This window comes from Entelurus aequoreus, linkage group LG02 (genome assembly GCF_033978785.1).
Source record: "Entelurus aequoreus isolate RoL-2023_Sb linkage group LG02, RoL_Eaeq_v1.1, whole genome shotgun sequence".
In the NCBI taxonomy this organism is placed as follows: Eukaryota; Metazoa; Chordata; class Actinopteri; order Syngnathiformes; family Syngnathidae; genus Entelurus; species Entelurus aequoreus.
Window position 1 is genome coordinate 72,010,597 of NC_084732.1, and position 18,660 is coordinate 72,029,256.

Here is an 18,660-nt window from a genome sequence, read left to right on the forward strand (position 1 = left end):
TTTCCTGATGCATGATCCAACGTATTTTGTTAGGGCTGCACATGGTTGCCGTTGGCATGAGTCCAGGATGCAGAGAGGGCAGGCGGCATTCAAGGTCCTTTTTATTCGAAGAATAGAAAAAAAAGCCTTTATTTTCATTGTACGCATGAGATTTGAGGAGCAGCTCCATACCAGGGCCCATATTATTAGCACAATATAAAATACTGTACAATAAAGAGTAAAAGTATGAATACTTTAGTCTGAGATTTTTTGTGCGAGTTTTGTCGTGTAGCTAGAGTGCCACACTGTCACGGATTGTGAAACGGTAGAAGGTCACCAGCAGCTGAATGTCTAGATGTTTCTTCCTGAGCACCCTTAAGAATTGTAGCCGCTGCTGGGACTTCTTGACGAGTGCTGTGGTGTTGGGCGGCCAGGAGAGGCCCGCAGAGATATGGACGCATTCACCATTACTTTACAGCAGACCTGGGCAAATTAAGGCCCGGGGGCCCGTTAAGCTTTTCAATTTGGCCCGCCGGACATTCTCAAATAATTTTTTTTAGATCTTTAAGATGGAAACTGTAGCCACCATTATGATGTGCAGTGATGTTTTCAAATGACCGTAAGTCTTGAACTATACAAAGTATTTCAATGGTTGGAATCTGCACTTTTGCATTATAAAGGCAATCTGGTAATCTAAGTCACAGCTCAGACGAGGCCCCAAGCAGTGTGGGTGGGGTGCGTTTCCAGAGTGACCCTGAAAATGCGGGTGTCAGGGACAGATGCGGAATGAGATTTTTACAACAAAGTTCTAAAGCTTATATATCAGATCAAAGGTGGGGGTTTCTTTGTACCCTTCGTGTTCATATTTCCCTGTGTTTGTTGCATTTTTGTTGCGTTTCGCTCGATTGTAAAATATGTCGCTCGAGAGGGGGTGTGTCGTTCATATGTTGTCAATATTCAGTGTTTTATCGTTCATAGTTAATATTGTAAATCCCACATTCTTTATTTTCATGTACATTCTGGGTGTCTCATTCAGTAAAACAATTTTTAAATTCCATTCTGTTTTTAAGGCGGTCTGTCATTACGTTTTTAGCATTCAAACAGACATTATTGTGAGTTTTTGTATTAGGCTCCCCAGACACATTTTTATTCTCAAAATTTGGCCCCCCGAGTCAAAATAATTGCCCAGGCCTGCAGTACAGGGAGGGCAGGGGCAGCTCTGTTTCGCCGGAAGTCCAGGATGAGCTCACTCACAGAGCTTCAGTACCTCATCTCTGTAGGCCGCCTCATTCCCCCCGTAATCATCCCCACCACTGTTGTGTCGTCAGCAAATTTAACGGTGATGTTCTCTAGGTGGGTGGGAGACGAATAGTGGGCTCAGCACACGGCCCTGGGGAGAGCCAGTATGAGGGTGTGGGGGTGCGAGAAGAAGGGAGAACTCAGTTTCACCTGCTGGGGTCGGTTGACCATAAAGGCTTTAATCCATGAGCAGGTGGATGGTGGGAGCCCCAAGTTGGTTCATTAAGGGTCTGAATGTCCGCTGTTATTGTGTTTGAAGGCTGAGCTGAAGTCAATGAAGAGCATCCCGACAGAGCTCCCCTGCAGTTCCAGGTGGCTCAGCACTCAGTGGAGAACGGTGGCTATGGCATCGTCGGTTGATCTGTTGGTCCGGTATGCAAACTGGTGTGTATCCAGGGTGGGTGGGAAACAGCTTTTGATGTGTCTCAAAACCAGTTTCTCAAAGCACTTGGTGATGACTGGGCTATGGGGTGGAAGTCATTTGGGCTGGTGTGGGTGACTTTTTGGGGATCGGGATGATCGTCGAATATTTCAAGCAGTGAAACAAGGTAAGTTAAGTTAAGGCTAAAACACAAAAAGGCTCAACATAAACTTTGGACAATCAACCAGCGTTGCAAAAAAGGCGACACTGGCAGATCAACCCTCCTGACTGGCAATCAGGAACATGCAGGGCTTCATGTGCAAAGACTTGCGTGGCTTTCCTCCTAAAAGGGCGTAAGCGCCAGTAAAAATTCAGATATATGAAAGTGTTCCAAGCATACTTGCCAACCCTCCTGATTTTTCCGGGAGACTGCCGAATTTCAGTGCCCATCCCGAAAATCTCCCGGGGCAAAAATTCTCCCGAATTTATCCCGATTTTCACCCGGACAACAATATTAAGGGCGTGCCGTGATGGCACTGCCTTTAGCGTCCTCTACAACCTGTCGACGCGTCTGCTTTTTCACCATACAAACAGCGTGCCGGCCCAGTCACATGTTGTATGCGGCTTCTGCATACACACGAAAGTGACTGCAAGACATACTTGATCAACAACCATACAGGTCATACTGAGGGTTGCCGTTTAAACAACTTGAACAGTGTTACAAATATGCGCCACACTGTGAACCCACACCAAACAAGAATGACAAACACATTTCGGGAGAACATCCGCACCGTAACACAACATAAACACAACAGAACAAATACCCAGAATCCCTTGCATCCCTAACTCTTACGGGCTACAATATACACCCCCGCTACCACCAAACCCCGCCCCCCAAACCCCGCCCACCTCAACCTCGCCCCCCACATCTCAATCTCCCGAATTCGAAGGTCTCAAAGTTGGCAAGTATAGTTGCAAGCACATTGTTCCATTGAAATCTACTCGGAATCTTCCGCAGACATGTGCTTGACTTGGCACGCCCAGATCAGGGCAAGACCCCGCCTCCTTATACATATGCAAATTACATTAAAAATAGCCTTGTGCTTGAGCTCGACACGTTCTGACCAATCACAAGTCAGCAGGAGGTGCTTCTTTTTCGTGTTTCGAGCAAACCGCAGAGCGACTGTCAGCCCGGCATCTCCGAGAACTGAACACAAGCGTGGCTAAAACTGACTCGGGGAAATTAGTGCTGCACCCCGTTTGAAAAGATAGCCGCTAAAATGTGCGTACGCCGGCTATGAATTTGACGCGGGCCAGCGCACATTTCCACGTCAACGTCGGTTTTGATACATCTCACCTTTGCTGTGAAAAAGGGCGCACGGCAGATTTTTGTGAGTATGCAAGCTTTGTTCATGAGGCCCCTGGTGAGGGGGGAAAAGTACTCAGAAACATCCATCCATCCATCCATCTTCTTCCGCTTATCCGAGGTCGGGTCGTGGGGGCAGCAGCCTAAGCAGGGAAGCCCAGACTTTCCTCTCCCCAGCCACTTCGTCCAGCTCTTCCCGGGGGATCCCGAGGCGTTCCCAGGCCAGCCGGGAGACATAGTCTTCCCAACGTGTCCTGGGTCTTACCCGTGGCCTCCTACCGGTTGGACGTGCCCCTAGGGAGGTGTTCGGGTGGCATCCTGACCAGATGCCCGAACCAACTTATCTGGCTCCTCTCGATGTGGAGGAGCAGCGGCTTTACTTTGAGCTCCCCCCGGATGGCAGAGCTTCTCAACCTATCTCTAAGGGAGAGCCCCGCCACCCGGCGGAGGAAACTAATTTTGTCTGCTTGTACCCGTGATCTTGTCTTTTCGGTCATAACCCAAAGCTCATGACCATAGGTGAGGATGGGAACGTAGATCGACCGGTAAATTGAGAGCTTTGCCTTCCGGCTCAGCTCCTTCTTCACCACAACGGATCGATACAGTGTCCGCATTACTGAAGACGTTGCACCGATACGCCTGTCGATCTCACGATCCACTCTTCCCTCACTCGTGAACAAGACTCCGAGGTACTTGAACTCCTCCAGAACTACTCAGAAACAAGCAGTAGTAAAGTCAAAGGAAGGCCGACCAGAAACAGGAAGAGGAACCAACATTAGAGCGCTGGCCAGGAAGACACTAAATGTAACGGTACAGTGGGGTGGGAGAAGGAGATGGCACAGAGGCAGGGACGTCGTTTAGCTTGCAGCATGTTCTCAAAATAATTAACGCATGCTTGGCCTTATCGCCAGTTCATTATTAACGCCGGATCAAATTCGTTTCGCAAAATATTAATTTTATTATCGCATGTCTATAATTTTCGCCGGGTCAAACTCGTTTCGCAAAATATTTAGCATATGTCTAGAACTTCCACCGGGTCAAATTCGTTACGTCACGAGTGACGCTTTACCTGTCCTCATTTCCAAAATGGAGGAAGCTGCTTTCAGTAGTTTGCAATCGCACAAAGGAAAAAAGATAAAGAGCTATTCAGTAGGATTTAAGGTCCAAGCTATTGAATACCGGTACAGTATGCTAAAAAGAACAGTAAGCAGCTATGTTTTATTAATATACCGTAGCTGCGTGTGTCAAATACTGTATGAGTCATTAAATGACTCCCGCCTCCTGGTGGTAGAGGGCGCTAGTGATCCTTCTTGCGACTTCCGGTACTGCAGAAGAAGTGACAACACGCAGCAACAGATTTTTTTTTTTTTCCTCTCGCCTGAACTTTTAACATGGAGGATTACATACCGGTATCTAAAATAAAACAGTTTTCTAAACTGGACTTTCAATCGAAGCAGGAGGTAATAATTAAAGGAATATCTCCATCGAGACAGAGAGACTTTTAAAACTGAAGAAAGAAAATAAGGAAGACTTCTATAAACAAGTTATCGATGCTTTTGGTCAGAAGGAGCTGCAAATGGACTCCATTTATAAGTACAGGTAAGACCATAATAACGTTTTTTTTTATTAAATGTGCTTTTCATGATGGTATGCTTACATCACACTCAAAGCGCACGCCTAAATTTACAGCATTCCTTTTGGTAAACACCGGAGTGAGAAGAGGTTTTAAAATAATTACCGCATGCACGGCCATCCCGTAAGCTTCCGGTAAACGCCGGAGTGACAGGAGGTTTTAAATTAATTAGCGCCCCTGCGGCTATTCAAGGAAATACGGTAATCCAAATATATGTAGTGTGACTATGTGCAGCGTGTTACCGGGTGGTGTTGAAGGTGTGTGTTGAGATCGGTGCGGAAGTCCAGAAAGGGCAAGGCAGGCTCAGAGATCCGGGGATAGGCAGGTGGTCAGTGGCTGGAGCGAGGCGTCATTGTCCGGGGGTAGGCGTGAAGTCGAGATCCGAGGAGGCAGCAGGGAGTCCAGAGGGGATGCGGGGAGACGAGACACGCCGCTCGAAACCAGGAAATAACAAAGGGCTTCTGGATGACGATGCAGGACAAGACACAATGAGCACAACGGAGGGGAAACACCAAGAGTGAGGAAGCACATAGGCAAGGAAGCTAGAGACGTGTAAGGCTTACTGTGCTGGTACAAGTAGCTGCGTTCTGGCACTGGAACGCAGGACACTCTGGCTTAAGAAGGCAGGGATCTCATCAGTGTCAGGTGTGTTGATTGTAGAGTGAGTGGATGCGTGGCTAATGCAGGAGAGGAACGCCCGTGGGTGTGTCCCAGGCCGCACTCAGCAGAGTGACAGGCGGCAGGTGTTTGAACCGTAACACTAAACACAGAAAAAAACACACAAAAGTCCGAAACAGACATATTTATCCTCAACAAGAGGGGATATGCCCAGACGGAGTTAGTTTCGCTCTATTGTGGTGCAAAACTACCTCTTCCAGCACAACAACAGTCGTTAGAAGGACTGGTTTCAGGTGCCCTCCTGACCATTTTTACAACTGAAAGAAACGCTGACGAGAGCGACTCCATCCGAACAACCGGTGTTGTGCTGTAAAGCAGGGGTGTCCAAACTTTTTCCACTGAGGGCCGCACACGGAAAAATTTAAGCATGCGGGGGCCATTTTGATATTTTTCATTTTCAAACCATAACAAAATATATGGATATTTTTTTTTTTAACCTTTAGGGCTCCCGGGGACCATAAAGGGTGTCAGTCATTAAAATGTAAAAAATATGTCAAATTATTATTATTTTTTATTTAACGCTTACAGTAAATCTCTATATCAACTTGAGGTTGATATAAAGTAAAAAAAAAAAAAAAAAAAGGTTTTATGCCTTTTCTGTCAAAGACAACTTAGTTTTTTATAGTAAAACTGAAATATGCAGTATTTAGTAATTAGAGCCCTAAAAGATCAATAATGCAGGACACCATTGATTTTAATTATTTAATATTTTTGAGTAATCACAGTGAAAAGTTATATCAAATCCTACTAAATATATTTGGGATCCAAAAGGTCCCCCACTTTTAAAGTGATACATTTTTATTCGTTTTTTTTTAACTTTTAACACTTAAATTACGAGATCAACTTCAGATATATCTGACGATTTTACGTTTTAACTATTATTTTGTTTGTATTATGCTCTTTTGTCAAATAAAACTTTGATGTTTTTTTATGGCAACCACACAATATATGTCATATTTTTTCCACATAAAACATTTTTAAAGTCATATTTTTTAAGTAATAATTCATTATGACATAGATTTTTAGTCTTTTTTTTTTTTTTAGCAATTGCAAAAAAAAGAAAAAGAAACACAGACAAAAGAAAAAAAACAGCCTGCATGGCAGCTTTGTGTCAACATTGCAACTTTTTCTTGTTAGATTTCACCTCATTCCGCTTTTTTAAAATGTTTTTTTTAATTTTTGCAATATTATCAATTTTGCAATTTTTGCAGAATGTGTGGCGAGCCGGTAATCAATTAGCTGCGGGCCGCAAATGGCCCCCGGGCCGCACTTTGGACACCTCTGCTGTAAAGTATTTAATACCTGTTGGACGGTAACAATCACTTTCAACACAACAATGCGGGAAAAGTAACAACAACGGTGGTAGTAAATAAACAAAAATACACCCACCCACCAGCCATCCCTTAATATAATGAAGCTATTTTAGGAACATAGTGATCATTGTCAGTGCTAGACTGCATTCATTTCAATAGGATTTATTTAAGCGTAATCGCCAAAATTATCCAAATCTTTCAGATGGTTTTATTTTTGGGGCTTTTTGGTTCACCTCACTGCTTCCTACTCTAACGGAAAAGAAGGGACTGGTAATTAAAGCGTCTTCTGTTGGATTGACTTCCTGAAATGAAGAGCACTTAGTTTAATTAAGCCTCTTAATTAACCCAGTGAACTTTTTTTTTTCTACAACAGGCTTATCACCTTTTTAGGGTTATGACTGTTACACACGATGAATACCAGGGCGGGCACACATGTCGACATCAAATATTTGTCATTAGTCCAAATATGGCGCTCAGCTAGTTTTCATTTTAATTTGGTATCATTGATTATTATTACCAGCATAATAACTTATTCCATGTGTAGTTCTATTACAAGCTACTGAGTGAGTGAACTGCGAAGTGACGAGGGAACACTGTATTCTGTAAGTATTGTACTTATTACACACCGACGTCTTAGTTGTAGTTTTGATTACCAAATCTGGAAATGTTCAAATCAATGTAAAATTGCTAATGCTATTTAGCATGTATATGGCATATCCAATGAGCCTTAACATACTGTATGTTCGAGTGTTTTCTATCAGGCATGCTGGCTTTGTTGGTACGGACATGAAAACACTATGTGCTTGGGCTGGTGCCAAGTCTGCAACCGTACTTGACGCCACATACCAGAGGTGGGACCAAGTCATTGCTTTGCAAGTCACAAGTAAGTCTCAAGTCTTTGCCCTCAAGTCTCGAGTCAAGTCCCGAGTCAAGACAGGCAAGTCCCGAGTCAAGTCCAAAGTCAAGACTGGAAAGTCTCAAGTAAAGTCACAAGTCATGCATTTTGAGTTTCGAGTCCTTTCAAGTCCTTTTAACCACAGACTAATATTTTTACACAGATTGTGTATGCTTTTAAAACGTTGTATTTATTTATTAAAACAAGTGCATTTGAAATAGCAGGAAAAAAAATAGTACTGACATTGCAATTCATAATAGCACTATTAACCAGTCATTTTAATAGTGTAAACAAATTTAAACATTTAACTCATTCTTTTACAGAATAAACACATTTGCAAAAACAAGTGCAACTGTACTTATTTGTACAAAAGTGTTAACATTGTATTTCCATGGCATATTGCATTGTAACTAGTTCCACAGCAGTTTCTATTCTGTTCTTACCTTATCTCATTGATCTCATCTCATACTGTATGTGTGTTGATGTGTGCGTACATATGAAAAACATAACAAATACATTAACATAACAATGAACAGAGTTGTACTTTTTAGATGTCAGGACCCTATGCAATATGTACACATATTCTTAATATAGTATACATTTTAACTGACCTTTATTTGACTATGTTTGTCTTTTTGTAGGTGGCTAAAATACGCGGTGCTGCTGACCGCCGTCTAACGTTACGTTATTGTGTGTGATACATTGACTAACGTAACGTTATTTGTAGGTACCTCATGCAACCCTGCTTAAAAAAATCACTTGACAAAAAGTATGAATAAGGTAGCGAACTGCAGTGGACGCAACAGATTGCCGTGTTTGCAATGACGTTATAACCACAGACATCTTATAAGTAGACGCAGCCTTGGTTGCTGTGACGCGAGCAATTTGCATCTTGAAGTGGCGATGAGGAGCCGGCGAGTAGCCTAAACTGACAGTTGACAGGTAGAAAACAAAGATGCCGGGCTGGTGTTCAGCGTTTTCCTGCTCAAATGAGCGGACTGTTGAAAATAGGAATCGGGGGATTACTTTTCACAAGTAAGATTTAACATTAATGTACTATTAGTTGTATTTTATGAAAATAACATTACCACAGAGTTGAGAAGGAGCAAAGATCTTCAATATTTGTATGTGAAAATCACAAAGAAATCTTCTGGGGGAGGATGACGCCCCTACATGGGTTTGGTTTACAAACTTTCAGCCCCACCTAAAACAAAATTCACCAGCCGCCACTGATTATGATGCATTCTCATTTTAGGCAAAATATAAGACAATACTTTCTTAACAGTATAATTGTAACCAGGAATAAGTCTTCAAGTAACAATATTCAAATACTAACATTGTTGGGTAAGACAGCATTTGGTTTTATTCTGAATCCAGTGAAACAGATTGGTGGTTTTAGCTGATATAAAGACTTTCAGGTGTTTATATATGTTTAAGTATTTGGCAGACGCTTTTATCCAAAGCGACATACATAAAAAATACATATATAACAATCACTGTAAACATGATCATTTAAGGGAAGAATGTAATACAAAATATCAATACAAAGTGTCAAGACAGAATAAACTCTCTGCTGCTGCAGCAACAGAGATACAGTCTATAAGATATATAGATATCTAATGTATTCATACATTGTTTATGTAGGATATACACATGTATATATAACCTAATCATATTGTTTCTTCAATTTAAAAATAGCTGACCGTTTTTTTCCCCTTTCTCTGGGGATTATATTCCCAGTTTTGATCTCGGACGTCTGGTCACTTATAGCGTATAAGAATATTATATTACTGTTAAGCAAACTATGAATAATAAAACACGCCAAAACATGTGTCCTTTATCATAGCTACACGTATGACAACAAAGCGAGTGAAAATCAGTGGTATTCAGTGAGGTAAGATGAATTGAATGCGCTGACAGTTCATTGCTCCTGCCGAATGAATTGCACTAGTGGAGCGGATCACCACTCCAAGATGGCGGCCCCGCGTCTCGTCTGCGCCTGTAGGCAGTAGCGCTCCATGCTGCGTACCCTTATAAGATGTCTATGGTTATAACGTTAGCAGTGAGTTTACAGCCTCACTGATTTAACTACACAGCAAATTAAAGTCACGTTACTTAGCCAATAAACGTTAGCTTACATTCAAAACTTACCCTTCTTTGTGCATCTTCAAATGTCGAACGAAGTTGGAAGTTCTTACGTCTCCGTCTATAATATTCGAACTGCATGATTTGCATAGGGCTATTCGTTTTTTGTTGACCGAGTCGTAGTTTTAATACCCGAACGGAATTAACTTTGGCATAATTGTTTCTCACTGCCGCATTGTTTGAAAATTCTTCTTCATTGGTTGTCCTGCAATTTGATTGGATGAGAGCTGTGTTTTGAAAACAGCGTAGATCTAATTTGATTGGCTGTTGTACTGCGAGCACACACGCTGACAGGAACAACACGCTGATAGACACAGACGAAGAAAAGGAAAAATACGGAGCGGCGCGCTCCCAAATAACTTTTTAATCTTTGGGTTTTGGGGAAAGTAGCAAGTCATGTCAAGTCAAAAAGCTCAAGTCCAAGTGAAGTCACAAGTCATTGATGTTAAAGTCTAAGTCGAGTTGCAAGTCTCTTTACAATTTGTCAAGTCGAGTCCAAAGTCATCAAATTCATGACTCGAGTCTGACTCGAGTCCAAGTCATGTGACTCGAGTCCACACCTCTGCCACGTACCAATCAGGTTGAAATATGGTACCGTTTGATATTAAGTGAATCGGTGCTCGGTAGTACCAAGAAATTCAGCCAGTATCTACTATCCAAATTCTATACCCATTCCTTTCTGAGAGAGGCGTCGGCTTATTGAGTTTAATTCGGCATGGACTGATTCATTTGTCTGTAAAAAATAAATTTAAGAAAAAATAAGAGTGCGCATTCTAAACGTTTTTACGGTGTGTCATGTTTTGCGGCTCCAGACTTCCACTTTTCTTTATTGGAAGAGGGGACAACATTTTCCCGACCCCTGCACTAGACCAGCTGTAGTAAATATGTAAAGCATGTTATACAACTTAAAGTGTCAAAAATAGGCCTTTTTCGTGTTGTTTGGCTATTTGCTGGGGTCTCGGAATGTAACTCCTGCAAATATTTGGACTCTACTGTAATATATACCAGTGTTTTATAACCATGGGCCGCCAAAATATAACTCTTTCTCGGGTGTGGTCTGTATGGGCCGCTGCGTTACCTAGTTGTAATACACGTTCCCACCACTTGTGGCAGTAATGACAATCTCAATAAACCGAAGAAGTCTAAAGAAGCAAAATGATGACTAAAGTGTTGAAGCTGCTTTTTCATTTGCACACAAATTGTTTTGACACTTTAGTTAAGACTTAGACTTAGACAAACTTTATTGATCTACAAAGGAAATTGTTCCACACAGTAGCTCAGTTTCAGAGGATGGTAAGGATAAGGATGGAAAGGAAAATGCAGGTATTAAGTAGACTAAAAATTTACCATAGTAGCAATATAACATCTATTATATATACTGCACACATAGCAATTCTCTTAGAATAAAACACAACTCACATAATGTTTTTTCTTTTGTGACCGTGTCAGAGGCAGACATACATTGTACTGAGGTAGCTAACTATGATGCGTTCAGTTTATCGCAACATCAAGCAAACAATCTGAATATCCCCGTCGTATCAATTCCTAGATATGGTCGAAACTATTTAAAGTGCAATACGCATAATAAACGCAACATTATTAATATTGCTACTTCGGATAATTTCAACAAACAATCCTCAAAACAGCCCACTACCTATAATATGGGCTTTTTAAACAAAAGATCATTATCTTCCAAAACGTTATTAGTTAATGAAGTCATTAGAGACAACAAACTTGACGTCGTTGGTCTCGCCGAGACCTGGCTCAAACCAGACGATTTTTTTGCGCTAAATGAGGCATCTCCTCCTAACTATACCAATACACATGTTGCCAGACCTCTTAAAAGGGGAGGGGGTGTCGCACTAATATACAATGAAAACTATAATCTTACACCTAACCTAAATAATAAATATAACTCGTTTGAGGTGCTCACTTTGAGGTTTGTCACACCGCTGCCTCTCCACCTGGCTGTTATCTACCGCCCCCCTGGGCCCTATTCGGACTTCATCAGTGAATTCTCAGAGTTTGTTGCCGATCTAGTGACGCACGCCGACAATATAATCATAATGGGGGACTTTAATATCCATATGAATACCCCATCGGACCCTCCATGCGTGGCGCTCCAGACTATAATTGATAGCTGTGGTCTTACACAAATAATAAATGAACCCACGCATCGCAACGGTAATACGATAGATCTAGTGCTTGTCAGGGGTGTCACCACCTCTAAAGTTACGATACTCCCGTACACTAAAGTAATGTCCGACCATTACCTTATAAAATTCGAAGTTCTGACTCATTGTCAACAAACTAATAATAATAATAATAACTACTATAGCAGCTGCAACATTAATGCTGCCACAACGACGACTCTTACTGACCTACTGCCTTCGGTAATGGCACCATTCCCAAATTATGTGGGGTCTATTGATAACCTCACTAACAACTTTAATGACGCCCTGCGCGACACCATTGACATTGTAGCACCGCTAAAGCTAAAAAGGGCCCCTAAAAGGCGTACCCCATGGTTTACAGAAGAAACTAAAGCCCAGAAATTATCATGTAGAAAGCTGGAACGCAAATGGCGTGCGACTAAACTTGAGGTTTTCCATCAAGCATGGTGTGATAGTTTAATAACTTATAAATGCATGCTTACCTCAGCTAAAGCTAAATATTACTCAAATCTCATCCACCTCAACAAAAATGATCCTAAATTTCTGTTTAGTACAGTAGCATCGCTAACCCAACAACGGACTCCTCCCAGTAGCTCAACCCACTCAGCAGATGACTTTATGAATTTCTTTAATAAGAAAATTGAAGTCATTAGACAATGCATCTCAGCTACAACTGGGTTCTATTAACACAGATACGACTGTATATACGACGGACACTGCCCTCCAAAATAGTTTCTCTCTCTTTGATGAAATAACATTGGAGGAATTGTCAAAATGTGTAAATGGGACAAAACAAACAACATGTTTACTTGACCCAATTCCTGGGAAACTTATCAAGGAGCTTTTTGTATTATTAGGTCCATCAGTGTTAAATATTATAAACTTATCACTTTCCTCTGGTACTGTTCCCCTAGCATTCAAAAAAGCGGTTATTCATCCTCTACTCAAAAGACCTAACCTCGATCCTGATCTCCTGGTAAACTACCGGCCGGTGTCCCACCTTCCGTTTATCTCGAAAATCCTCGAAAAAATTGTAGCACAGCAGCTAAATGAACACTTAGCGTCTAACAATCTCTGTGAACCTTTTCAATCCGGTTTCAGGGCAAATCACTCTACGGAGACAGCCCTCGCAAAAATGACTAATGATCTATTGCTAACGATGGATTCTGATGCTTCATCTATGTTGCTGCTTCTTGATCTTAGCGCCGCTTTCGATACTGTTGATCATAATATTTTATTAGAGCGTATCAAAACGCGTATTGGGATGTCAGACTTAGCCTTGTCTTGGTTTAACTCTTATCTTACTGACAGGATGCAGTGTGTCTCCCATAACAATGTGACCTCGGACTATGTTAAGGTAATGTGCGGAGTTCCCCAGGGTTCGGTTCTTGGCCCTGCACTCTTTAGTATTTACATGCTGCCGCTAGGTGACATCATACGCAAATACGGTGTTAGCTTTCACTGTTATGCTGATGACACCCAACTCTACATGCCCCTAAAGCTGACCAACACGCCGGATTGTAGTCAGCTGGAGGCGTGTCTTAATGAAATTAAACAATGGATGTCCGCTAACTTTTTGCAACTCAACGCTAAGAAAACGGAAATGCTGATTATCGGTCCTGCTCAACACCGACATCTATTTAAAAATACCACCTTAACATTTGACAACCAAACAATTAAACAAGGTGACTCTGTAAAGAATCTGGGTATTATCTTCGACCCAACTCTCTCGTTTGAGTCGCACATTAAAAGTGTTACTAAAACGGCCTTCTTTCATCTCCGTAATATCGCTAAAATTCGTCCCATTTTGTCCACAAGCGATGCTGAGATCATTATCCATGCGTTCGTTACATCTCGTCTCGATTACTGTAACGTTTTATTTTCGGGCCTCCCTATGTCTAGCATTAAAAGATTACAGATGGTACAAAATGCAGCTGCTAGACTTTTGACAAAAACAAGAAAGTTTGATCATATTACGCCTATACTGGCTCACTTGCACTGGCTTCCTGTGCACCTAAGATGCGACTTTAAGGTTTTACTACTTACGTATAAAATACTACACAGTCAAGCTCCTGCCTATCTTGCCGATTGTATTGTACCATATGTCCCGGCAAGAAATCTGCGTTCAAAGAACTCCGGCTTATTAGTGATTCCCAGAGCCCAAAAAAAGTCTGCGGGCTATAGAGCATTTTCTATTCGGGCTCCAATACTATGGAATGCCCTCCCGGTAAAAGTTAGAGATGCTGCCTCAGTAGAAGCATTTAAGTCTCATCTTAAAACTAATTTTTATACTCTAGCCTTTAAATAGACTCCCTGTTTAGACCAGTTGATCTGCCGTTTCTTTTCTTTTCTTTTCTACTCTGCTCCAAACCCGGGGTGGACCGCTAGCCTGTTCATCAGATGGGGACATCTCTACGCTGCTGACCCGTCTCCACTCGGGATGGTTCCTGCTTGCCCCACTATGGATTGGACTCTCGCTGATGTGTTAGACTTTCACAATATTATGTCAGACCCACTCGACATCCATTGCTTTCGGTCTCCCACATATGCGGTCCTCTCCAAGGTTTCTCATAGTCATTCACATTGACGTCCCACTGGGGTGAGTTTTCCTTGCCCGTATGTGGGCTCTGTACCGAGGATGTCGTTGTGGCTTGTACAGCCCTTTGAGACACTTGTGATTTAGGGCTATATAAATAAACATTGATTGATTGATTGATTGATATACAGTATATAATATATACTGATATATTATATTATATTTTTATATAATATATACAATATATAACAAATCCCAATTACCATGTACAATATTTCAGTATATAATAATAGTAATAATAGATTTTATTTGTAAAAAGCACTTTACATTGAGTAAGCAACCTCAAAGTGCTACAGTGTATTAAAAAATAAAAATAAATAAATAAAATAAAAATATTAAAAAAATAAATACAAATAAAAGCTAGAACTATATGCATATAACTAGTATGCATATATCTAAAAAAAGGCTTTTTTTTTTTTTTTTTTTTTTTTAAAAGAAGGGTTTTAAGCCTTTTTAGTATATGTAACAGCTGCAGCAAAAAAAAAGAAGGCCAGAATAAAATAGAGTTGATCCAGCAGAAAATATACATTATAAACAAAGAGAGGTAGCTAACATAGAAGCGGTCAGGTAATAGACAGATATCATCTATTGCTGTATGGCGAGTGATTATACAGTTGGATGGAGTGCGAAATTAAGGAGTTCTGGCGAGCAGTTTGTCCAGTGTCCTCCTGTCCCTCACTGACACAAAGGCCTCCAACTGCGTACCAATAGTTTGGCCAGCTTTCCCGATCAGTTTGTCAATCCGGTTTAAGTCCCTTTTGCTGGTGCTGCTCCCCCAACAAACCACTGCAAAGTACAGGGCACTGGCCACAACAGACTGAAAACAGATCTCCAACAGCTTGCTGCACACATTAAAGGACCTAAGCTTCCTCAGGAAAAAGAGTCTGCTCATGCCCTTCTTGTATACAGCTAGTGGACTCCCAGGTATTTTTTTCTTCTTTATTTTAGCATAACATAATTGTATGTACATTTATTTTTCGCCAGTGTGAGTCCCTTCTTATGTAGTATATTTTGTTGGTACTCTTTTTTTTTCTTCTAATCAGCCTGACCTAAGCCTAAGGTTTATGTGTTTAAAATATATATACATATTTGTATTTGACACATAGTTTCATATCATTGGGCCTCAAGGTCAAAAAGGTTAAGAACCCCTTATGTAAATAATACCTGTTGGACAGCAACAATCACTTTCAACACAACAGTGTGCGAGATGTCAGAAGTTCTGCTATTTCTCCTTCCCCAGTGATACCACCACCACACCTGCAACAAGTCCACATTCCAAAACACAGAACATGTCACCATCCCGAGTACCCCAGAGTGCGCCTGGAAGAGAGGCAGCACATCACAGTAGCTCCTTTGAATTCCTTTCATTTTACTTTATTTTTGGTATTATTCTTAACTTTTCTTGCCTTTTTTAATCTCTTACCTTCCATAAACCACTAATTATGGTTCTTGGGCGCTTTTGTGTGTTTTCGTTACTTTTCTTTTTCTTTTCGGGCCGTTTTGTGTTTGGCTTTGATCAGCGGAGCAGCAGCCCTTTTGTTTACACCCGCGAGAAGCTGTTTGCGCTCTCCTTACCAGCGCTATGGGGAACGCGGCCGGACCTTCCCGTGGAAGTACGGAAAAAGCGCAGGGGACGCCGTGCCGGCATAAAGATGAAGGAGCGCAGAAGGAAATTTAAGCCTGCAATCCCCTCTGTCCTCATGGGGAACGTGCGGTCTTTGGCGAACAAAATGGGCGAATTGTTTGGGCTCGTCCGAACTCAAAAGGAGTACGCCGTGTGCAGCATCATGTGCTTTACGGAGACTTGGCTACACGCGGACTTCCCGGACGGACCACAGCGCGTCTCTACCCGGCTTCACAACCTCACGGGCGGATAGAAGCACACTCCTTAGCGGTAAGAAAAAAGGCGGCGGGATTGCCATCTTTGTGAATGAGAGGTGGTGTAATCCTGCTCATATTACTGTAAAGGAGTGTGTTTGTACGCCGGACATTGAACTTCTGGCTGTTGGAATTCGGCCATATTATTTGCCAAGGGAATTTACTTCTGTAATCTTCATCGGAGTGTATGTTCCTCCTTCTGCTGACGAAACTGCTGCTTGTGACACCATTCACGCCGCTGTTGCTAAGCAACAGACCAAACATCCCGATGCCCTCATTCTCATTTCGGGTGACTTTAATCATGTTTCTCTGGACTCTATTTTACCCACTTTCCATCAATATGTACACTGTGCAAAACGGGAAAATAAAACTCTGGACCTACTGTATGCTAATTCAAAAGATGCATACAGCGCCACTGCCCTGCCCCCCTTGGGACGGTCTGATCATAATCTGGTGCTTTTAACACCTCATTACGTTCCTGCTGTGAAGAGGCAGCCCATCTCAACTAAATCAGTGCAAATGAGAAGCATTGAGGCTGGCATAGCCTTACAAGACTGCTTTGAGACTACAGACTGGGAAGTACTGTGTAAGCCTCACGGGACAGATATCAACAAAATCACAGACTGCATCACTGAGTACATCAATTTCTGTGAGGACTCCATCATCACGACAAAAACTGTCCACTGTTACCCAAATAACAAGCCCTGGATCACCAGCCAGCTAAAGGTGCTGCTAAATAAAAAGAAGCGAGCCTTCAGATCCGGTGATCGGGACGAGTTGAAGAGGATTCAGTGGCAGCTCAGAGTTAATCTTCAAGAAGGGAAAGATGCCTATAGAAGGAAGCTTGAAGCTAAACTCCAACAAAACAACACTCGTGAGGTTTGGAAAGGTATGAAGGCCATCACAGGCTTCAACAATAAAGCCAAACTGCTGGATGGGGGTGCAGATAGAGCCAACGAGCTGAATTTGTTTTTCAACAGATTTAGCAACGCACCCCTTACTGGACCTCCCCCCACTACTCCTGTTCTCACACCTCCACCTCCCCCTCCTTCTCTTTTACCTGCCACAGCCGTTTTTTTCCCCCCTCTCCCCTCCCCCACTTCCACCCCCACTGAGAAAGTCAGCCCGGTGTGTCTGACACCTGGACTTGTAAGACGGCAGCTGGAGAAAGTCAATCCAGCTAAGTCAGCAGGCCCTGACCGAGTCAACCCCTGGGTCCTGAAGACTTGCGCTGCTCAGCTAACTGGGATCCTGCACTTCATCTTCAACCTGAGTCTGAAGCTAGAACGGATACCAGTGCTATGGAAAACATCCTGCATAGTGCCGGTGCCCAAGAAGCCCATCCTATCGAGCTCAAATGACTTCAGACCGGTTGCCCTGACGTCCCAGGTCATGAAGGTCCTCGAGAGACTTGTGCTGGATCAGCTGAGGCCACTGGTGGCTCCTTCCCTGGATCCTCTACAGTTTGCATATCAGCCCCATGTAGGAGTGGACGATGCTGTTATCTACCTGCTGCATCATGCTCACTCTCACCTGGATGGTGGGAAGGGCACTGTGAGGATCATGTTTTTTTATTTCTCCAGTGCCTTTAACACAATTCAGCCAATTCTGATGAGTGACAAGTTGCTCAGGATGGGTGTCAGTTCATCCATTGTCTCCTGGATCACTGATTACTTGTCTGACAGGCCCCAGTTTGTGCGACTGGGGAGCTCCGTGTCGGATACTGTGGTCAGTGGTGTAGGTGCTCCACAGGGGACCGTCCTGTCTCCTTTCCTGTTCACCCTGTACACCTCAGACTTCCAGTATAGTTCCAGGTCCTGCCACCTGCAGAAATACTCTGACGACTCTGCTGTGGTCGGGTGTATCGGAGAGGGACGGGAATTGGAGTACAGGACACTGATCGCTGACTTTGTGGAGTGGTCTCAGGCGAACCATCTGGTCCTTAATGTGGACAAGACCAAGGAGCTGGTCATCGACTTCAGGAAGAGAGTGACCCCGGTGGAGCCCATCAAGATCCAGGGCCGGGAGGTGGCAGTAGTGGAGCAGTACAAGTACCTGGGAGTCCACTTGAACAGCAGACTGGACTGGAAGGACAACTGCAAAGCTGTTTACAAGAAGGGCATGAGCAGACTCTTTTTCCTGAGGAAGCTTAGGTCATTCAATGTGTGCAGCAAGCTGTTGGAGATCTTTTATCAGTCTGTTGTGGCCAGTGCACTGTACTTCGCAGTAGTTTGTTGGGGGAGCAGCACCAGCAAAAGGGACTCAAACCGAATTGATAATCTGATCCGGAAAGCCGGCCAAACTATTGGCACGCAATTGGAGGCGTTTGTGTCAGTGAGGGAC

General features: G+C 42.7%; 1 pseudogene; it reads left to right on the top strand.

Annotated features, from left to right (window-relative positions):
* Positions 1-1,219: 1,219 nt before the first annotated feature.
* On the top strand, positions 1,220-16,316 carry LOC133642334 (uncharacterized; annotated as a pseudogene).
* The last annotated feature ends 2,344 nt before the right edge of the window (positions 16,317-18,660 follow it).